Source organism: Malus domestica, chromosome 04 (assembly GCF_042453785.1).
Source record: "Malus domestica chromosome 04, GDT2T_hap1".
NCBI lineage: Eukaryota > Viridiplantae > Streptophyta > Magnoliopsida > Rosales > Rosaceae > Malus > Malus domestica.
In genome coordinates this window covers 9170892-9195639 of record NC_091664.1, presented here as the reverse complement: position 1 = coordinate 9195639, position 24748 = coordinate 9170892, and the positions used below count along the sequence as shown (strand labels likewise).

Genomic DNA, 24748 nt, shown 5'->3' with positions numbered 1-24748 from the left:
CGGCTAGCTAAATGTAGCCCCTCTTAGCCCTTTTCTTATGGGGCTTAGCTCTTCACTTGCAATAAGTGATTCAAATTTAACGGATATATTTGAAAACATCAAACAGTAGTTTAATTAAATTGAGCAATAAATTTGAAGTCTAAACTTAAAACTAATAAATTATTGAGGGGTCTATATTTAGCCATTTCGGTTGGGATGGTATATGAGTATGACTTGACATTGTTCATTTAAAAATAATTTGTTGTAGGGCTATAATTCTAGATGGGACTATATTTAGTCCTTTTAGTTGAAGATAGTCTTAATCAATTGAGTTACAAGTCACTTGCTATTTTTGTATTCATTTCCCTTGAACCCGAAAACATTTCATGTTATTAACTTTAAAATCGTTAAAATATGTTGGATAATACTTGCATTTTCATAGTGGAATGCACATATTTAACTGATTACAAATTGTGTATAAATTTTATAAAATAAATAGACAGTGTGAGCACCAAATAACATATTCAGGATGAACTTTTCATTTTTTAAATATATTTGCATGACTAGAAATATTTGATTTGAATAATTTTTTTTCTTTGTAGAATAATCTTCGAACAAAAATTAAGAAATTAAATGGTTTCGATTATAAAATTTATATAGTTAAAATACATTATTCACAGAGTAATATATGTGCATTCTCAGGATTCAAGTATTATTCTAAAATGAGAAATGCTAATAAGATTATCTCAAAGTTGGGACTCTTCATGAACTTTTTACTACCTCATAATTTAACGTTAATCTTGTATTACTATTAAAAAATATTGTGCCAAAAATATGAAATGACATATAATTCATAAAGAGTCCTACTTTCAAGAGAATCTACTTAGCATTTCTCTTCTAATATAATTGGCACATGCTCATTCAAACTTATGGTGCGATATTCGAAAGTAGTACTACATTCTATAAAGAGAGATAAGCTTAGGCAGACATAGTACTCTGGTCGGTTTACCCCACATATGTACATCATGTCATAAACCAAGAACCCCAGTGGCGCATATTAAATGGACATATATTCGATTACAAAAGTCTTATTTTTCTTCTAATATCATTTAATTTTTTAGTTCAACTATAACACCCAAAAAATTGAGAAAATAACGAATGTTGGTTGAGTTGATAAGAATCGTTCTTTTTGTCAGGTCAAGGTCTAGATTCAAATTTTGTTGACGATAATCCCTTTTTTTTCAACTAATTAATATATGTTATGTTTTCTTTTTTATTTCTTCCCTCCCCCCCCCCCCCATCACTTTGTTTTGCCGTAGGTCTTAGGTTTCAGTACTCCCTCCCCTTTCTTTCTTTCCCAGTTTCGTTTCTTTATTTAAAAAGTAATAATAATAAAAAAATTAAAGAAAAACAAAAGTTATGCACCCACTCCAATTTTATCATGGAAAGCAACCAAGAATCTGTAAGTTTCTTTTCTTTCTTTATACAATAGTTGCTTTGATCATGTGACATGAATACAAAAGTGCACACTCCAGATTATGGAGTCAATTTTTTCATATTTGTTATCTTTCACTTTGTTTTGATCATAGTAAGTTTCTATTTTCAAGAAAGTACATCTCTACCAAATATAATTAAGAACTATAGATAATACTATTTGAATTAAACTTTGATCAAAACATAAGTTGTTAAAAAACTTGATATCCAAGGTGAATCTAAAAGTTATTTTGACTAATCGTCAAGCAACCAGACTATATAAATAAAAAGAAAAAAAATCCCACATTGTAGATGCAAATTTCTTCCTCCTTGATCTTGGACAATTTTGCACCTACAAAACAATTAACACCTTAGGTTAAGGCCAAGAGCTTCACGCGCCCACGATGAATGGGGGGGGCTTTGGCCGAAGAACCTCCGATGCCAAAGTTAGAATTTAGAGAGAAAGAGTGTTTAGAGAATTTTGGGATTTTTGCCAAAGTGTTGGAATAAAGTTTTGGTGAAAATAGGAGCCTATTTATAGGATTAGGCTTGTCTCTTTTCCCTCAAGGTGTGGCCGGCCTTGAAGGGATTTTGTGTTTATGATTTTGGTTTAATTAGTCAATTTATTGGCTAATTAAACCCTAAAGAATAAATTGGTGGTTACAAAATTGATTATTTGTATAAATGAGGTAATAAAATGGAGAAAAATTAAAAAAGTTAGGAAGAAAGGGAGGTGGCCGGCCATTGCCTATTTTTAGGGTTGAATGGGATATATTTTGGTGGTTAATTTGGATGATTTAATTGATATTTAATGGATTAATTGGATAATTAATCCATTAATGAACCAATTAACATTATTTTGGAGGTTACCTTGCAAAAAGGGATTTGATTAGATAGACTTTGAATTGTTTACCTCTATTTTGGAGCATTTTTTACTTGGTTGAGGATGATTGTCCGCTGCTTGCGCGTAGGAATCCCAATATTTTTCAAGGGTATTTTTGTCCTCTTTTGTCCAAAAATCCACATGTTGCCTAGTGAATATTTTTGGCTCCACACACATCGTCTCTTCAATTCATCCATCTTCAATCCATGAGCTCTATGTTTTCAGCCTTGCAACCTATTTGTGTAGTTATTTTATCAATCATGTTGTCATTGCATAAGTCTTTAAATAGTGGAAACCCTTGGAAAACAAAAAATCTCGTTGCGTAACATTATTTGATTTATCTCTTCGAATGTGCCTTTTATGAAGACTGAACCCCTTCCTCAAAGCATAAGCATTGCATACCTGAAAAGCTTCAACGTCTGAATGCACCACCATTCCAATTTTCAGATCTTCTTTAAACTCCTTTGCCTCAGCAACATATCAATTGAAAAAAAAAAATCAAAGATTAGACTAACATATTAATTAAAGACTCATAATAAAGAAGGTAGTAAACATAGCATATACCCTAATTCATATTATAAATATAAAAAACCAAACACCCTCACCCGAACCCAAAAACCCCCAATTAAAAGAAAAGAAAATAACCCTAATACAGCTATATATGTGGGTTATTCATGTCACATGATCAAAGCAACTATTGTATAAAGAAAGAAAATAAACTTACATATTCTTGGTTGCTTTCCATGATAAAATTGGAGTGGGTGCATAACCTTTTTTTTAAAAGAAAGAAATGAAACTAGGAAAGAAAGAAAGGGGATGGAGTACTAAAACCTAAGACCTACGGAAAAACAAAGTGGGGTGGGGTGGGGGGGGGGGGGGAGATTTGGGAAGAAAAAAAATAGGGGGAAAGAAATAATTATAAAATTTTTAAATATAAAAGAATGATAAAAGATTATATTTAAGACTTGCCACGTGGCGAGTTTTGAGTGGATTGTAGTGCCACTCAGCGAAGTCCAGTGGCAAGCTAAGCCCCACACAAGTTTTTCTCCTCTAAATGAGTGATCTATTAAAACAAAAAAAACAAAAAAAAACAAAAAAAAAAAACTAAAACCCCTTATATAAATCCTTAAAAAGGCACATCCTTATCCTTGGCTGGAAAGTGATAATAAATAAACAGAAAAATAAAAGTGGCAACATTTTTTCTGGCTAGTTTCAACATATTTGGATTACACAAACACAAACTAGTATCGCAAAAACCCCACCAATTATTAATTTTCTTTTTATGTACACTCAAACCTTAACAGGGTCAGGACGTCATGTAAACAAATTCACCGTTATGTACCCAGGGTTGGCAGTGGCAAAGCCAGAAATTCTCGAGGGAATGGCGAAATTTAAAAAGTTCAGGGTCCCTAAAAAATGTGAACATTCATTCGAGGTCTAAGTCTAGGATTTGCAAGAAGATTATTTGCACTACCCATAATATTCATAGGAGAATTTGCTCTAACCAAAATATTCAAAAGAGGATTTGGACTACTCAAAATAGTCGAAGTAAGGTTTAAACAACAATATTATTTGAATGATGATTTAACACCGTTTCTTGTTGTATTGTCCTATTACTTTTAGTATAATTAGCAAAGTTTTAAAGGATGCTAAGCTCTAGTTAGGTGATGAACATGACTTTACACTTAGGCGAGGACCTAGGCAAATTTGAATAAATTTATTATATACCGTATAAATAATTGGCTATTTATTATTTACCATATAATATCCGAAAAACATTGATTATAAAACATATAATATAAAAATATTGACAAATTTTCTTTATTACTTTGTTGAATTTGATGGTAAGAAAAAAAAACAAATAATTACGAGTTCGTAATATTTGACAAATTATTTTTTAAAGCTCATATAAATTTATAGTGAATTTTAAGATAAATAACAGTATCAAACAAGTGGCTTAAAAAATATTGAAAGAGTGGTCAAATTAATTGGACAATAATTAAAATACAAAACAAATTCTAATATAAATAAGTAATAGCAAGTTAGGTGGTACAAATTGATTGGCCAATAGTTTAAAAAATTGTAATTGCATATGGGTGGGATGGGGGAGAGAGAAAGTCTCTCTTTTTCCTTTCTCTTCTTCTTCGTTAGACAGAACCTCTCCATTTGCAGAAGCTACAAATTGTAGATCTTTGTTCCTCCCTTCTTTGGCCTAGGTTTTTTTTTCCTTGGAAAAAAGAGAGCTCGCGATCAGCCCGTGGTGCGATAGAGCAAGGAAACTCAAAACGTCAGAAACCACACGAAATTTCATCACTTCCGACGAGACCGGAGGGGCGGAAACACCGCTTCTGAGCTTGATTTCCGGCAAGGGGAGTGACGGCCGCCACTCCTCGCCCTCATGTAGCTTCGCCACTGAGGGTTGGTCCTAAGTTTTTAAATGTTCGGAGCAAAATTTTAAATGGTGTTCTTTGTAGGTTGATTAATAGAATTATTCTTTTTACAAACTAGTTAATTTGATTAACAATGATGATTAAAAAATAATATGTGGACCAAAAAAGAATTATTGCCGAAACTTATGCGATCTAGAGAGCACACTTGAATACATAAACGATGTCAAGATTAAAAGTCAAATTAAAATAAATTACAGAGCCATATATGAGAGATGAATACCTTCTAACACTCAAAACCCTAAAAATGTACCAAAGATATAAGCATTTGTGCAGATTGCACTTTGTTTAAATGTTGAATTTATGGGTTTATTTGTTCTTATGTTCATGTTTGTATGAATGGCTAAGATTAGAACTAGCTCATAGGCTTGATGAATGACAGTTGTTGTAGCATTTGTGTCATATGTTGTACACGTGTTGTGCACATGAGTTGAGTCATGTTGTAGGCGTGATTGGGTTTGCAACGGTCACCTTGCTCATTCCTCTTTGATGAGTAACTGAATCCAAGAGGAGCAACACACTCCATATTCTCACTTCATTCATCAGCTTAAATAATTCCTCATTGATTTTCAATTTTCAATTTATAAAATCAAAGCCTAATTTGAATACAAAATACTAACACCTTTTGGCGGCAACACGATTGCAAAAATCAAAATGAATTTTTTTGAGTTTGGATGTTAATTTGATGATTTGTGAAAAAAGTTTGACGTTAAATCACTAATGAGATGAAGAAAGAGAGTTTAAAATTTTTACTAATTTTTTTGAAAAAGGGAAGACTATTCATTTGCTAGTTTTCCTTTTCATTTTTAACACACACACACACATATATATATATATATATATATATATATATATATATATGTGGACTACAAATAATTGTGAAATAATTTGGTTTCCGTTGTAAAAGAAAAATGCTCACGTATCTGCCAAATCATTTAAAAAATAAAGAAATGAGAGGCATAATGAGTGATCAAGCACACAAACTCATACATACTACAAGACAACAATTATCACTGTTGCTAAAGAAACATTTTGACGATAGATCGATCAAACTATTGACTATTTATACGAATATAACATATACTCATATAAAGTACCATAACATATACTCACGTTTAGTATGCTGAGATTATGTTGAAAATTTTTGTTGCCTTGTAAAAGAGGGTTCAAGTTTGAATCTCCTCGTCTCTAATGTATATTTTTAATTTTAGTTCATTTCCTAGCTTTCATTTCTTCTCATTTTAGGCAACTTAGAGAAAAGAGGAAAAATGAAAGGAAATTCGGGACTTGCTATTGGTTGAGATGACATTGGAACAATCAGCAAGTGTGAAAATGAGGAGGCCAGTGATTGTAAAGGTTAAGTCATTAGCATTACCATTACTTTCAAATCTTTATATCTTTATATGAGTTAACATACTTTCAAAGGTACTTTCATTTCCTTGATTGAAAGTTTTTAGCATAAATTGAAAAGTACTTTTTTCTGCCAGGCGTTTTTAGAATTGTTTGTTGTTATCAAAAGACACTTTTATTCTCTAAAAGTAAGAGTGATGTTATTTAATTTTTATATATGTTCCTACGGAAATGATTTTGACACGTCATTTTCCTCCTTTGATACTCCTTTTCTTGTAGCTTTTGAGTAGAATAAATCATCAAGTCATGAAAACATGAGAATGAGCGTAGCAGGTAATAACGAGAATGTGAAAACCACTACCTTTTCACTATATCACCTTTTAATAGACCTACTTTTGTCGATGTGTCCCCCGAACTTGTATTGAGTTGTCAATTTTCTTCTTAAACTTTAATTTTAGCCATTACCCCTCTAAACTTTTATAATTAGTCAATTTTCCTCTCATACTTTAATTTTAGCCAATTACCCCCCTAAAATGTTATAAATAGCTAATTTTCTCCTGACGCTAGATTTTAAAAAATTTCATCCAATTTTTCATTCATTTTGATCACGAGAACAACACATGACAAGTGGATGTGGACGAAAAGAATGAAAAATTGGATAAGTGAAAATTGGACGAAGAATTTGAAAATCTAACGTTTGGGGGGAATGACTATTTATAAAACTTTAGGGGGGGTAATAAGCTAAAGTTAAAGTTCAATGGGGAAATAAGTTCAGGGGTTAATCGGCTAAAAATTAAAGTTCTAGGAGAAAATTGACAGCTCTGTACAAGTTCAGATGGCAAACTGACAAATACCTCTTTAATAAAAGTAGATGACAAGTTTACCTATTGGGCAATGACATGTTTATCCAAAATCTTATATGAGATCTAAAAGCAATACCTAATTTGTTTATATATGTTAATTGAAAACAAGTGTCCTCCTTTAATTCTTGACATAGATACTTTCTAGTGATGTATATCACTACTACAATATTAGTTTTAGGTGTCGGACAATTCTGGCGGTTAATAAGTCATTCTGACGGATAAAAAATATCCGACACATAATTTATTTACTGTCGGATTAAAGTTACTTTCTGTCGGATATATCCGACATAAATTACTGGCGGATTTAACCGCCATAAAATTATTATAACCCTCAGTATTTTTGAATTCTTTTCTTTTTTAATATTTTTAACATATTCTGGCGGTTTTTAAGTTAATGGTGACGGTTATAACCGACATAAATTGACTATTTTATTATTTTAAAATGTTATATTGATTAAAAATAAATACATAAATAAACAAATGGTTTAAATCTTTTTCTTTTCACTCACGGTCTCGTTACCTAATCTCTGAATGTTTTTTTTTTCTGCGACTTTTTACACATGCTATCTCGGAGTATATACAAACATATTTGATAGTTGGATCGTTGAAACTAGTTTCGTAGAATACATATCCTATCAAATTGATAGATTTAACAAACACTTAAGAGTTAATGGTATACTTCCATTAAGTATAAAAAATTATCCACTAGTGTAAATATTTTAAATTGAAGATCGAATTTGTTCAATGCATTCTTATAGGGTCGAGGAGTGTAGCTATAAAAAAAATCATCAAAATCGGAGCTAAAATAATCATTAAATTGTGATTTTTCATATATAACCGTTGAAAACTATTGTTTTATTACCTAATATCTGAATGTTTGTTTTTTTGTGATTTTTTAGGTATGCGATCTTGGAGTATATACAAACATATTTGACGGTTGGATCGTTGAAACTAGTTTCGTAGAATGCATATCCTATCAAATTGATAGATTTAACAAACACTTAAGAGTTAATGTTATACTTCCATTAAGTATAAATAGTGTAAATATTTTAAATTGAAGATCGAATTTGTTCAATACATTCTTATAGGGTTGAGGAGTGTAGCTGTAAAAAATCATCAAAATTGGAGTAAAAATAACCGTTAAATTATGATTTTTCGTTTATAACCATCGAAAACTTTTGTTCTGTTACCTAATCTCTGAATGTTTTTTTTTTGTGATTTTTTATGTATACGATCTCGGAGTATATACAAACATATTTGACGGTTGGATCGTTGAAACTAGTTTCGTAGAATGCATATCCTATCAAATTGATAGATTTAACAAACACTAAGAGTTAATGTTATACTGTAAATATTTTAAATTGAAGATCGAATTTGTTCAATGCATTCTTATAGGGTCGAGGAGTGTAGCTGTAAAAAATAATCAAAATCGGAGCTAAATTAACCGTTAAATTATGACTTTTCGTTTATAATCGTCGAAAACTTTTGTTCTATTACCTAATCTCTGAATGTTTTTTTTTTTTTTTTTTTTTTAGGTATACGATCTCGGAGTATATATAAACATATTTGACGGTTGGATCGTTGAAACTAGTTTCGTAGAATGCATATCCTATCAAATTGATAGATTTAACAAACACTAAGAGTTAATGTTATACTGTGAAGATCAAATTTTTTCAATGCATTCTTATAGGGTCGAGGAGTGTAGCTGTAAAAAATAATCAAAATCGGAGCTAAAATAACCGTTCAATTATGACTTTTCATTTATAACCGTCAAAAACTTTTGTTCTGTAACCTAATCTCTGAATGTTTGTTTTTTGTGATTTTTTAGGTATGCGATCTCAGAGTATATACAAACATATTTGACGGTTGGATCGTTGAAACTAGTTTCGTAGAATGCATATCCTATCAAATTGATAGATTTAACAAACACTTAAGAGTTAATGTTATACTTCCATTAAGTATAAAAAATTATCCACTAGTGTAAATATTTTAAATTGAAGATTGAATTTGTTCAATGCATTCTTATAGGATCGATGAGTGTAGCTGTAAAAAATTGTCTAAATTGGAGCAAAAATAACCGTTAAATTATGATTTTTCGTTTATAACTGTTGAAAACTTTTGTTCTGTTACCTAATATCTGAATGTTTGTTTTTTGTGATTTTTTAGGTATGCAATCTCGGAGTATATACAAATATATTTGACGGTTGGATCGTTGAAACTAGTTTCGTAGAATGCATATCCTATCAAATTGATAGATTTAACAAACACTTAGAGTTAATGTTATACTTCAATTAAGTATAAAAAATTATCCACTAGTGTAAATATTTTAAATTGAAGATCGAATTTGTTCAATACATTCTTATAGGGTCGAGGAGTGTAACTGTAAAAAAATCATCAAAATCGGAGCTAAAATAACCGTTAAATTGTGATTTTTCGTTTATAACCGTCGAAAACTTTTGTTCCATTACCTAATCTCTAAACGTTTGTTTTTTGTGATTTTTTACTTATGTGATCTTGGAGTGTGTACAAACAAGTTTGACGATTAGATCATTGAAAAAAGTTTCGTACAATGTGTATCACATCAAAACGGTAGATTAAATAAACACTTACGAGTTAATGTTATACTTCCATTAAGTATAAAGTAACATTTTGTGGTATCCAATAGTGTAAATATTTTAAATTGAAGATCAAATTTATTCATTGCATTCTTATAGGGTCGAGGTGTAACATCCCACATCGCCCAGGGGAGCGATCCTTAAATGTATATTCCCATCCCTACCTAGCAAGAGGCCTTTTGGGAGCTCACTGACTTCGGGTTTCGTCGGAACTCCGAAGTTAAGCGAGAAGGGGGCTAGAGCACTCCCATGATGGGTGACCCACTGGGAAGTTGCTCGTGAGTTCCCAGAAACAAAACCGTGAGGGCATGGTCGGGGCCCAAAGCGGACAATATCGTGCTACGGTGGTAGAGCGGGCCCGGGAAGTAGTCTGCCCCGGGCCGGGATGTGACAATTCGTATCAGAGCCAATCCCTGGCCGGAAGTGTGCCGACGAGGACGTCGGGCCCCTAAGGGGGGGTGGATTGTAACATCCCACATCGCCCAGGGGAGCGATCCTTAAATGTATATTCCCATCCCTACCTAGCACGAGGCCTTTTGGGAGCTCACTGGCTTCGGGTTCCGTCGGAACTTCGAAGTTGAGCGAGAAGGGGGCTAGAGTACTCCCATGATGGGTGACCCACTGGGAAGTTGCTCGTGAGTTCTCAAAAACAAAACCGTGAGGGCATGGTCGGGGCCCAAAGCGGACAATATCGTGCTACGGTGGTGGAGCGGGCCCGGGAAGTAGTCCGCCCCGGGCCGGGATGTGACACGAGGAGTGTCGCAAAAAAAATTGAGTGGTGTTCTATTATTTATATAATTGATTTATTTTAGTAAGATAAGACTTCATTTTGTTGTTGTTGTATGGCAACAGTAGGGTGATTTCCAAACAGATTCCATAATAAATAAGGTTTTTTTATTTTATAAAGAACATGGGAAAATATAAAAAAACGTTTACAAGATACAAACAATTAGTAAATAACAGCAAAATGTTCAATTTTTTTTGGAATATTTTAATTGGATTATCCAAATTAACAATGAATATGACCAAAAAAAAAAAGTTTACAAGATGTAGTTAATAGTTATCTATTAAACCAAATAATTATTTATTTTCGACAAAAAAAACAATTATTTATTTAATTTTTAAAAACTTATTCTACTTAAATACATTTTATTTATTTATTTATTAAACTAAACAATTATTTTTTTATTTTTTTTAAATAGTAACACAATTTTGGGAGGAATTTAAAATTTTGGGAGGGAATTTTGGGGGGAATATTGCTAGCATTTTTTGTTCTGTCGGTTTTAACCGACAGGAATGAAAATTGTCCGTCGGTTTATATTTTAAAAAATGATTCTATCGGTTTTAACCGACAGTAATGAAATTTTTTTTATACCCACATCCGGCCCCTTTTGGTTCATTTCTTTTTATACCCACATCCGCCCAATTTCTTAAATCCCTTTCACTGTGCTCCCAAAATCCCCCACCACAAATTACAAACCCTAGATCTCCCGATCCCTAGTCCGGCCGCAGACTAACACACATTCGCCGCTTCAATCCCTCTCGGAGATGTCGCACTTCGGTCGATCCGAACCTCCGGACATCAGAGACACCTACTTCCTCCTCGTCCTCAACATCACTTTCTGTAATTCCCCTTTTACCCTTCTCCTCATTCTCCATCCCTTTACTGAAAGCCCTAACTCTATTTCTCTCTCTTTGTTTGGTTTGTGTTTACCAGGAACCACCGCGGATGACCTCTTCCCGCTCTTCGACAAGTACGGCAAGGTCGTCGATGTCTTCATTCCCCGAGACCGGAGGATTGGCGATTCTCGCAGATTTGCTTTTGTCCGATATAAGTATCAGGACGAGGCGCATAAGGCAGTGGAGAAGCTCGATGGTTCATCTCTCTCTCTCTCATAGGCCTCTTATGAGCTTAATTAGAAGATAGGGTTTTGTAATGAATTAATTGAATTTGATTTCAGGGAGAGTTGTTGATGGAAGAGAGATTATGGTTCAGTTTGCTTGATATTATGGGTATTGTGTATTTGGTATTTTCTCTCTTGATTTGAAGCTCTACCTCCATCACTTGCATTCTTTGCTTGATTTGAATTTTCAAATCTGTCTTTCCTCTTACCAGTTCGAGTATTGTCCAAATTAAAGCTTCCTTTTTTGATATCTTTATCTTTACTTTCACTATCTGTAACACGTTCCTCTGACTCTGTGGACTTAACATCCTTGGAATTTTTACCGTGGGCATCTGGAGCGACAGTAGAAAAGCCGTCTTTCAATGGTAAATCATATTCATCTCTGGCATGCACTATTTTAATTCTGGTATCATCTTTAGTTGCTGAAACATCTGGTTCACTAACACCAAGTCTTTTTTTACTCTGAACATGATCAATGTGTTTTGTTTTTCTTTCATGTGCTTCCTTTGCACTTCGAACATATTTCCTTGCATGCGGACTTGCATCTTTAACCTTTTGGACATGTTGTGGCTCCAATGAACGATTACCAGAATTTTGCTCGGAAGCTGTTTTGAACATGTCCTTGTACGGCCCCAATGAGGAGCGGATGTAAGCTGTTTGTTTGATATTATGGGTATTGTGTATTTGGTATTTTCTCTCTTACTGTTGCTTCTTCTTCTTCTTCCCCCTCTTGCTTCATTTCTTCTGATATTTTCGCTCTCTCTCGCTCTCTTCAAAATCCCACAACAGGTTTCCAAGATTGAGCTCCGGCGAGGTACCGAATGGTGAATGCAGGGGATAAGGAAAATGCCAAAATATTTTTTTATTATTATTAACATATTTTCTGTTGGTTTTATCCGACAGGAATTCATTTATTTATTTATTATAAATAAAAATCCTGTCGGTTTCTGTCGGTTTTAGAGTATTTTCTATCGGAAAATTCATTTCCTGACGCATGCAATTCTGTCGCTTATTATATCCGTCACTGCATCTATTTTCTGTCGGATTTTGCTTAAAATCCGACAGTAATATACGTTTTTTGTCGGTTTTTGAACCGCCAGTTATAGATAATTTTGTAGTAGTATATATAGTTAGACAGGTATGTATGATTAGCATTAAAGGGGAGATTGATGAATCCATATCATGATCTAAAATATCCATAATATCCCGACATTTCCATCTAAATTTCTGTGTTTTTGGACTATCGATATTTCCGATATCATCGATATTTTAGACCTTGCTAAGTCACTCATGTATCTTACCATGCAATGTATAAAGTGTAAAATATTGTACTAATTCATTATATATAAATGATTATGGTGTGTTTAAACTTCTTTCATTAATTACTACATATTTTCTACACTCACAATGTTTGCCAGCTCACTATATAATCAACTTAAATCAGTTATATCTATCATGCAATGCATTTCCTTCCAATTTTTTGTGATAAACTAATAGATAATTGACTAAATAAACATCCTGCAAAGTTTCAATAAAAATTTCCAAGTTTTTCTTACAATTTTCGTGGTTTTTATTCAATTTTTATCGATATCGATAATATCCCGATATTTCCATCGAAATTTCCGTGTTTTTGGACTATCGATATTTCCGATATCATCGATATTTTATACATTGATCCATATATAGTGAGATAGACAAAGATGATGGTAATACATTCACGATGAACCATGGTGGGAGAATATTCCTTAAGATCAGACTCTCTCTGCGACGTATATAGAAAATTTGGGGTGCATGTTTATAAATGTATATTTTTTTAAATATAGAAAGTTTCAATGCAAAATTGACTCTATATCTTTTGAAAAAATATTGTGATGACCCGTCCCGAAATATTTATTTTCAATGGCGTGAAATTACTTATATACATTTGGATGTTTTGTGTGGTGGTGTGGTAGGTTAGATTTTGGACCAATTAGTGCTAAGTCCTATTATTATGGAACCAATTAGGACTTAGATGGTATTCTCTTTGATTTTGGTCACGTGGACCACACACACACATACACTCACACCCTCTCCCATGTACTCTTTTTCTCCTCCCTCACGGATTTTTCTGAAAATCCGTACAATTGTACAAATGATCTCCAAACCAACCATACACGTACATATCGACATCAAGAAGGTAAGATTCGAACTCCTTGCAAGTCTCTGAGTTCATATATGCCATTTTTAGATCATGAAACCCTCAAAACCCCTAGAAACCATCACCCCCGATTTGAGTATTGGTCATGTGATCGTAATTATGGATGTTTCAGGGGATTTTAAGCTTGTAGGAAGCTTTAGGACGTTCTTACGAAGCTCGGAGAAGAAAAACCAAGCAAATTGGGCGTCAGGAACTCGAGTTTGGCGAGTTTGAAATTTGGCCGGAATTATCGTGCCTTCTCCGGCGAGATTCCGTGATTTTTGGAGCTTGAAATTGGTAAGAATGTGTCCTACTCGTTGTAAGCTTCAATTTGGTATAAGTCATGAGTTTTGGTTGCAAAAATGAAGAAGTTATAAAGATTTTAAGATTTTTCCAGTTTCCGACGACGGCAACAGTCGCTGGAGTTCGAAGGTAGAAGACGAAGAATATTCCGTCAAACTTGACGGAATATTCTAACACCGTCAGGTAGATTTAACGGTTTCTGTTGCTTTTTAACATAATATTCCTAACGGCAGTTAAGGATTCCGTTAGGATTCCCTGAGCGTGGCCACGCGTAGAGCCGTGCCCTTGCCGGCGAGTGACGGAGCGTGAGGGCTCTAAAATTATTTTAAAAATTTGGACGTGTTCGTGGAGTTATGTAGGTCACGATGGTATATTTAAATACCTCATTTGAGTAATGTATGAGAAGTTATTAGCTAGTATTGGTTATGTGCTTTAACGTTTATTCAGTAATTTCGCATATAGGTGAGACCTATCCCGAGGATGAGCGCAGTCAAGGGCAACTCGGGGGCTACGACTCTTCGACATACCAGTAAGTAGGCTTTTGGTTTTCAGTATATATTTATATACTTGATATTTTCCCAGGAAATGTGTTTAAATGAAAGTATGTTTTGAAATTCCATGCATATAAATTTATATTCAGCATATGAATTAGTATATGATGTTTGCATATATATATATAATTGTGGTGCTGTGGACGCTCAGGTAAGCCCAGGTGAGTTATTGAATTATGAATGTGAATAACGGTTGTGATTAATTGAGAAGCATAGAGCTCATAAACTTGCACCTCGGGTGATTGTGATTCAATCAAAGATATAGTACAAGCCTGTTTATGATGTCACCTCCCGCACCATATGCTCATATTGGATCCAATTTAGGTGAACAGTCTTGTCGTACAGACTATCATAGGTGGTTTCGACTCGTAGGTGACTAGCAATTTATTACACAGCTATCATGAGACCGTAGCATTGAGCATAACTATATTACACCCAGTCTTGCCGTACAGACCTTTACAGTGGTTCCAACTCATGTGCAGTGTAGTGCCGTATAAGTCACTTGCGGGGACTCCGGCTAGATTGACTAATGAGCTATGAATTCAGTCGTACAGACCTTTGCAGGGGTTCCGGCTAATATGTTATTTTCCATGAATCTATTTTTACCTGAGTTACTTATTCTGTTTTATATTTTTGGCCTGGCATACCTTTGATTATGCATATGTGAAGTATGAATTAATATATATATATATATATATATATATATATATATATTTCATTTATGGGAAAGTTATACATGTTTTACGGGGTTTTGAAAAGCTTTGTTTTTGCCCGCTCACTCTTTCTGTTTTGCGCCCCTCCAGGTTTTAGATAAGCTTGTTCGTTGGTGGCTCACGAGGATTGATTGGAGGTTTTGACAGACTATCACAAATGTAGGACATCTTTGGGTGTCGTTTAATTTGTACTTGTTTTTTAGACTGAACTTAGGCTACTTACGCTCTGGTTGTGTATTCACTCATATTCTAGCACTTGTTTTATCTAGTACTCTTATGAGTTGGTTTTCATTTATTCGTATTCTCTATCATCATTATTGCTTCCGCACTGTGCACATGGCTATGTCACCCTCACGCGGGTCTGGGTGTGTCAAATATCATATAATAGTTTAGAGTTACAGACAACATAAAATAGTTCTATTTATTTTTATTTTTACACAAGCGTTTGAAAGAGGAGAATTAGACTTTAAATGCAAAAGATAAATTATAATTTTAACTAACTAAGTTACAAATTATAAAATTAAATGGGATAAGGCCATTAGAAGATAATCATTATTTACATGACAATACTTTAAACTAGTTTTAGTCTATATGCATGAAGATTGGCACTTGCAAGAGGGGACCGGAGGGTGGCAGGCAACATTATTCCACATTACTTTTAACCCTCATTACCTAACTCAGTTGATCAAATTCAAGACCAAAATAGATTATGGCAACCCCTTGCCAATGTCCTGAACATTATTCACAGATGGACCTGTATCCAAATAATTGAAATTATAAACACAAATTAGACACATATCCATCTGTGATTAAGTAGAAGTAGGAGCTGCTGAATATACAGCAGCTAAGTAGTGTTCATGACAAAATAAGGTAGTTGGATAGGGATTATCATCGCGCCGGGACAAATACTATGTATAGGAGACAATGTTGACGGTGTACTTGTCCATGTTAATTAAATATGCATCACGTAGTTAATTGTTAATTAAGACATGGTTATAATAAGACTAAATTGTTTAAGATCCGCTAGAAGATCAAAGATTTGCTGCAAAATAAAAACCAAAAAATAAGATATGTATATGGACAGTGACAAAATCATTAAGTAGTCATCAACTACTGTCACTTTTAGAAAATAGTAAGAGCCAGCCATGTTCTTGTTTTACAAATGGATAGTATAATACTCTATTACGTATTGTCGTCAGATCTGAAAAGGCCACGGGTCTCTTGTCCTTATTTTTCGCTCTGTATTGTGTCTCGGAATTGGATCCACTCCGGACTTTGGTGTTTGAAGTTTAAGGATCAATCCATCTGAATCACTGATTAGTGTCTAAAAAAAATTAAGACTGTTAGTTTGTGTGTGGTGAGCCAACATAATGAGTTAATAGAGAATGTTGGATTTAATTTGTGCAGCCCAGATAAGTTGATCCTTAGGCTCCAGACACTAAGGTCCGAGAGCGGATCCAATTCCTTGTGTCACCTTGACACTTATCCTATTATTATTATTTTTTTTAAAAGACGATTGCATGTATGCTACGCTAAGGGGTGGGGAGTGGGCTAGGCCTCATAATGGGTTAGCAATAATATGGTTCAAATTCATCTTTGGCGAGAATCGAACCTAAAACCTCTCATTTACAAGTAAACAATAGTACTAAGTGGCTATTATTTATTGAAAGAAAAAATTAGTTAACTATTGTAGGCCTATTTAATTGAGCGATCTAAGGTTTAGAGAGAGAGAGGGAGGCCGGCCACTTTAGAGAGAAGAGAGATTGATTTAATTGTGAGGTGTATTTGATTCACCCCATTGTGTCTTTATTTATAGTAGTTGGAAGGGTAAATACCTTTCCCTTTATGATTACAACATTTAATAGGTAATCTAATCCTAATAGGAATATATAATACTTTTCCATATTCTCTAGGATTTACACAATCACATTCCTATTCTAAATAGAATTGCAACACTCCCCCTTGAGTGTGTAAATACTCAACAATCCATCGCATCAGATCTTCAGCAGAGAAGGTAGAATAGTTGATGAAGTCATCGGCACAACGGGTCATCACGAGTCTCAAATTTAATTTGAAGTATGCATTTGTAAAAACTCACAAAACCTCACTATGGTAAAACCCAAGGAATGGGGAAAACCCATAGACTAAGGAGAAAAGTAAGAAAATATGCATAATGTCTAAAACAATCGTCAAACTGGACGAATGTAGTGAACTCAACGGAGTATGATCATCCCAGAATGAGTGCCTCGTTAAAACCTAGTTAGATAGCAAAAACCCAGTGGGAAAAATGCTCTTAATCGTAGGGAAAAAGAGTACATTAAGATCATGTGAGTATGCTTCTAGATACTCCCCCCTGAGTTAGACATAACTTCTTAAATAAGAGAACTACAAGCGATTTAATTCTGATAATTTATGCATACCGATTCCTTAGATGAGCTTTTGAAATGTAGACTTGGGCAATGACTTGGTGAAGAGATCGGCCAGGTTGTCCTGGGAACAGATTTGCTTGACTTCAATGTTCTGATGCTGCTGCTTCTGGTATGAGTAAAAGAACTTTGGCGCTATGTGCTTGGTGTTGTCTCCCTTGATGTATCCCTTCTTTAACTGCTCGATACATGCTGCATTGTCTTCAAAGATCGTCGTAGGAAGGTCAACGACTGATGTAAGACCACTAGTGCTTCGAATATGTCTCATCACTTCTCTCAGCCAAAAGCATTCACGCAATGCTTCATGTAAGGCGAGAATCTCAGCATGGTTAAACGAAGTCGCAACTAGCGTTTGCTTGGTAAACCTCCAAGAAATAGCGGTGTTTCCAACGGTAAAAACATAACCTGTTTGAGAATGTGCTCTATGTGGGTCAAACAGATATCTAGCATCTGCGTAACCAACAAGGCAAGAATCAATCCTAGATTCATAGGGGGCGGCAACACTAGGAGATTTGTAGGTATAGAACAAGCCCAAATCCGTAGTACCCTTGAGGTAGCGGAAAATGTCTTTGACACCATTCCAATGTCTGCGTGTAGGCGCATTGTTGTATCTAGCCAATAGATTCACAGCTAAGGAGATGTCGGGTCTAGTGCACTGAGCCAAGTACAATAAAGCACCAATTGCACTTAGGTAAGGAACTTCGGGTTCCAAAATCTCTTCCTCATCCTCCTTTGGACGGAAGGGATCTCGTTTAGCATCTAGAGTCCGAACGTTCATGGGTGTGCTCGAAGGCTTAGCTTTATCCTCATTAAAGCGACGTAACACCGTTTGGGTGTAGTTCGATTGATGTACTAAGATTCCATCTGAACAATGCTCGATCTCCAGGCCTAGGCAATATCGAGTTTTTCCAAGATCCTTCATCTCAAATTCCGATTTCAAGTGTGCAGCAATTTCCTCAAGCTCTTCGGGAGTACCAATGAGGTTCATGTCATCGACATAAACTGCAACAATTGCAAATCCAGAATGTGACTTCTTTATGAACACGCATGTGCATAGTTCGTTGTTCACATAGCCCTGACTTGTCAAATATTCACTCAGACGGTTATACCACATCCGCCCGAATTGTTTCAATCCATAGAGTGACCTCCTCAACCTAATTGAGAGAGTGTTCCGTGGTCTAGAACTATTTGAGCCAGTCAATGGAAGTCCTTCTAGAACTTTCATGTATATTTCCGTATCTAGATCCCCATAGAGATACGCGGTTACCACGTCCATAAGCTGCATATTCAGTTTTTCGGAAACTACCAAACTGATAAGGTAACGGAACGTTATAACGTCTATTACTGGGGAATATGTCTCGTCGTAATCAATTCCAGGGCGTTGAGAGAAGCCTTGCACTACGAGGCGTGCTTTGTATCGCACTATTTCATTCTTCTCATTACGCTTCCTCACGAAAACCTAATTGTAGCCAACAGGCTTCACACATGGTGGTGTAGGGACGACAGGTCCAAACACTTTACATTTCGCGAGCGAATCAAGTTCGACCTGGATTGCTTGTTTCCAGTTTGACCAATCGGTTCTACGTCGGCATTCATCGACGGAACGTGGTTCAATGTCATCGCTAAGCATAATGTCAGTAGCTACTGAGTACGAGAATACGTCATCGACGATCATCTCATTCCTATTCTAAACCTTATCCAATACTGTGAAATGGACCGAAATCTCACGATTCTCGAGAGGCCATCATGTTTCATCTGAAGCATCACCGTAATCTAGAATAACCTCATGCGTTGGAACGAATGAGTCAGTGATGGTCGGATTCAAGCTAGGGTCACTAGTTGGTGCCATTTTCCTCTTCCAGGGTTGTGAATCCTTTGAACCAGGGGGTCTGCCACGCTTCAGGGTCGGAACAGATGATTAGCTAGCCGCCAATGTACCATGCCGTGTGAAGGGTGCGGCCTCCCCACCTTCGGGGACAGCTCGACCTTCCCAGACGGGCTGTTGATGTACACGGGGTACATCTATCCTTGCAGGTGTGTTTACAGCGGGTATATATGATCTTGTCACCTTTGCTAGATCATTAAAAGCATCCGGCATGCTTTGAGCAATGCTCTGAAGATCTATAATTCGTCGCACCTCAGTTTCAGACTGAGCAGTGTGGGATCTAAATGAGACATAGTGGGAGCATACCACGACAATTCGCGGCGTTCTACAAGAACGTTAGCATGCTTATCTCCCCCTAACGACGGGAAGACTGTCTCATCAAAGTGACAATCTGCAAAACGTGCGGTAAAGAGATCTCCTGTCAAGGGTTCTAAGTATCGAACAATTGATGGCGAATCATAACCGACATAGATTCCCATTTTTCTCTGAGGACCCATTTTGGTACGTAGCGGCGGTGTTATTGGCACATAAATGGCGCACCCAAACACCCGTAAATGCGAGATGTCAGGCTCGTATTCAGTGACCAACTGTAACGGTGAATGTGGTTGGGTAGCGATGGGCCTCAGGCGGACCAACATAGCTGCGTGTAATATTGCATAGCCCTAGGCAGATACCGGTAATTTGGTTTTCATAACCAAAGGCCGAGCTATCAATTGAAGGCGCTTTATGAAAGCTTCTGCCAGGCCGTTTTGGGTGTGAACATGGGGCACATGATGTTCTACATTAATCCTTACTGACATGCAATAATCGTCAAAAGTCTGTGACGTAAACTCTCCAGCATTATCCAGTCGAATCGACTTAATCGGATAATCAGGGTGGTGAGCCCTTAGCTTAATGATTTGAGCTAGGAGTTTAGCAAACTCGGCATTGCGTGTGGACAACAAGCAAACATGTGACCATCTTGTCGATGCATCAACCAACACCATAAAGTATCTAAATGGTCCGCAGGTTGGTTGGATAGGTCCAAAAATGTCCCCTTGAATCCTTTGAAGAAATTTAGGAGGGTCTTGATTAATCTTTGTATGGGAGGGTTGAGTATTCAACTTCCCTAAAGAACACGTTATGCATGGCGAGACTGCAACGTGTGGATGTAACTTATGCCCGTGTGAAGATTTGAGGATATGGCGCATCATGTCACGTCCAGGATGTCCCAAACGGTCATGCCAAAGCAACAAAGTGTCCTGGAATTCAGGCATAGAGCCGGCCACACTGTGGGCCTCTATGTTGCGAATGGTTGTGATGTACAACCCACTCGACATACGTTCCAACTTCTCGTGAATATGCTTCTAGCCATATTTGTATGAAGTGATATAAAGAAATTCAGAACCATGATCTTCAGTGGTTTCAAGATGATATTTATTATCTCGAATATCTTTAAAACTCAGCAACGTTCTTCCGGAACGTGGAGAATAGAGTGCCTCCTTAATGGTCAAGATTGTACCATTAGACAACATGATATGTGCCTTTCCGTATCCTTCAAACAAGTTAGATGAGCCTGAGAGAGTTGTCAAATGAGCTTTCTTGGGTATGAAGTTAGTAAAATAACGTCGTTCACACAAAATGGTGTGCGTAGTTGCACTATCTGCCAGACAACTAACTTCCCCACTAGACATACCTAGAAATAAATTGATTGAATTGGTCACATGCATAAATATAAGTACATTCATTCAATTAAGCAATTTGAGAAAATAATATCCATTCCAATAACAATCCATAATTCAAAACAAACCAAAACCAAACAAATGATTCCAAATACATAGAAAAATTGTTCAAAATTAAACCATAAACCTAGCAAAATAGGGGGTAGGGGCCGGCCACTCTTAGTGGGTTCAGCCACTAGGGGCTAATGCCCTAAAACATGTCTAATTTAGTCTTCCATAGGTGCTGATGCTTCATGGAAGTCTGATATCTCCATTGATGTGGTTGCATCGTCCAGATGATCCACATGTGCAAAGTTAGACTCACAACGGGAATGATACTTGGCAATAGCCTCAGGGGAAGCTCGGTATACGCGTGACCAATGATCATTTGATCCACAGCGATAGCACATATCCAGTTCAATAAAAGCGGCCTGAACGGGAGCTTTGCCCTTGTTCTTGAAGTTTGAGACCTTAGGTGTGAGTGGTGGACGTTGCTGGGTCGCAATTCTTCCTTTAGGTGTGGCACTCTATTGACCTTGGGCCCGTGGTTGGGCTTGCCGCCCATTTCCAGGGCCACGACGGTTCTTTCATCATTTATGGCTGCTAAAATTGGTCGCATACGCTTCAGGCGCAGCGTTTGAGCCAGTGGGTCGAGCTTGATGATTCCTCATCAAAAGCTGGTTCTGCTTTTCAGCAAGAAGTAAAACAGAGATCAAATCCGAAAACTTGGTGAATTTATGTGCCCTATATTGTTGCTGTAGGACAATATTGGTGGCATGGAAGGTCAAATAGGTCTTCTCAATGAGATATGATTCGGTTAGTTCCCCTTTGCAGAATTTCAACAAAGAACGAATTCTACAAACTTCAGAGTTGTATTCATTCACGGACTTAAAATCTTGGAAGCAAAGATGCTGCCAGTCGTGTCTTGCTTCAGGCAAGTATATGTCTTTCTGGTGATCGAAACGGTTAGCCAGAGCAAGCCAGAGGGTGCGTGGGTCTTCCTCAGTGAGGTACTCAGTCTGCAATGCATCATGGATGTGTCTTCGAATGAAGATCATTGCAGTAGCCTTCTGAGCTTCGTCAACAGGTTTGTCGGGGAATAGGTGTCTTAATGGTGGCTCTAATACCCTTTGCAGTGAGATGGAGCTTCACGTCTTGAACCCACTTTAGATAGTTTCTTCCAGAGACTTCGAGAGCGGAGAAATCGAGCTTGTTCAAGTTCGACATGTCCCTAAAACAAAGGGGAAAACGTGTGGTAAGCCATAGACATATATCGTAGAACATACTAGTTCTATAGACATGTATTAGTTTAATTTATGCATGAAAACTTTAGGTTTCATGTGGTATGTTTTGAATGAAAACTTCAGGTTTCAAAGGCACTAATTTTGAAACTACAGGTTCAAATTAGTTTTATGAATGATTAGTTCATAATGAGAGGTTCCTGCAAGAAACACAGAATGCAATATACTAACTAAGTGTAGTGGATTTGAGTTGGCTTCGGGAACTTAAGTGTGAGAGCTTCGGTACTACGAAAGTATGTGACGATTCAAAGTATAAAAATAAATTATTGAATCGTTAATGTCCAAAAGTGATATTTAGGTCAATAATTTTGGATTCATTATCAGATTAGTGGACTGCAAGTCACTTTTAATTAATTCAATCAATCGGGCAATACAGGGTTGATTGTAGAAGCAAATAATATTATCATACTGGTTAAATTATTTAAAATGCTAAAATAATAGCTTGTGGGTGGAAAAATGCCCTAAAATAATTTGGGCATAGGTGCCGTGGGTAAGGGAAGGCACGGGGTGCCTTGAGTAAAAACGGCAGGGCCTAATAGGGCCTAGGGTATGGCTGCAGGCCACGGGAGGGACAAAACCCCCAGCCGTAGCTGGTTTAGGTGTTTTGGTCCAAGGGGTCACGGGGGCAAGCCCAAGGCTTGTGAGTTGGTCACGCAGGGAGCCCAGCGAAGCTGGGGCCTTGATTTTGTGGCGCAAGAGGCCCAACCCGAGGGCTGGCTTTGTGTGCCTTGTGTGCATAAGGTGCCCAGCCGAGGGCTGGCAGGTTTTTGATGTAGGCCGAGAAAGGCCATGGGCTGCAGGCCCAGCAAAGAAACCAAAATCAGGCCGAAGCCTGTTTTCCTTTTTGGCACAGGGATGGTGCGATGCACCAAATCCCATTCCCCCTTTTTCTTTTCTTTTTTCAATTCCCTTTAGGTTTTAGGAAAAACCTAATATGCTTCTAATTTAATTTTATACATTGACTCACAAATTCCACATAACAATTCAATTGTGCGATGCATGAAACAAATATATATAGTGACAAATATATGAACATATACAATATATATATCGGAAGGAAAATATAAATATAGGGGGTTCATGCATCATGGGAATGTTTTCATGCTTCATGGGTCGTTTCAAATATCTTCCTTTATTTTAAGCGTACCTGAGCAGCAGAAAACGAATAAGCCTTTGAATGTGGTGGATGATAGCCTCCTCCTATGATGCTTCAGTTCCTCAGCTTCTGGCAAGAGCGTGCTGATAACGTGTTGTAGGCCTATTTAATTGAGCGATCTAAGGTTTAGAGAGAGAGAGGGAGGCCGGCCACTTTAGAGAGAAGAGAGATTGATTTAATTGTGAGGTGTATTTGATTCACCCCATTGTGCCTTTATTTATAGTAGTTGGAAGGGTAAATACCTTTCCCTCTATGATTACAACATTTAATAGGTAATCTAATCCTAATAGGAATATATAATAATTTCCCATATTCTCTAGGATTTACACAATTACATTCATATTCTAAATAGAACTGCAACATTAACCTTTTTCTTTGATTATTTAAAAATTAAAATAAAAAACTAAAATTTACAAGCGTATTCTTAATCGGAGCCAATCTCCTTCTCGGTTATCATCTCTCAAACCCTATCCGAGCAAGGAAGAATATTATGGCGGAGGTGAAGAGTCAGAGTTCCTGCAATTCATACAATTGCAATCGACGGATGGACACAATAGAGACACAAAGGAGGGAACAAGAATCAGAATATTAACAAAGAGACATAATAGAGAAAAAAAATAAGGACTTCAGAAATGTGGCCATCTGAAAAAAGGTATGACGTAAAAGCTAACCCATTAATTTACTCAGATTAATGGATTATTAGATGGCTTCAACTAAGTATTAAATTAAAGATCTTAAAGATACGAAGGATGCGTTGCCATTTTCTTGTTTTATAAAAATATAACAAAAAAATAAAAGGAATTGTGGCAATGATGGTTGATTGAGTTGGTAATGATAGTTTTCTTCACTAAATCAAAATCTAGGTAATCAGTATAAAAAAAAAGAAAAAAAAAGAAGATAATTTGTAAATACCAAAATATGGGCTAAGACCCCATCTCTGAGTCCTCAAATAGGCTTGTGGTCTGTCCTGGTCTAGAGATTTTAACAACATTAATCAAAATGTTAAACAGTTTTTAATTTGGT

General features: G+C 36.2%; 1 pseudogene; it reads left to right on the top strand.

The window, feature by feature from the left end:
• The first annotated feature begins 11158 nt into the window (after nucleotides 1-11158).
• Nucleotides 11159-17633, top strand: LOC114824484 (serine/arginine-rich splicing factor SC35-like; annotated as a pseudogene).
• Nucleotides 17634-24748: the final 7115 nt, after the last annotated feature.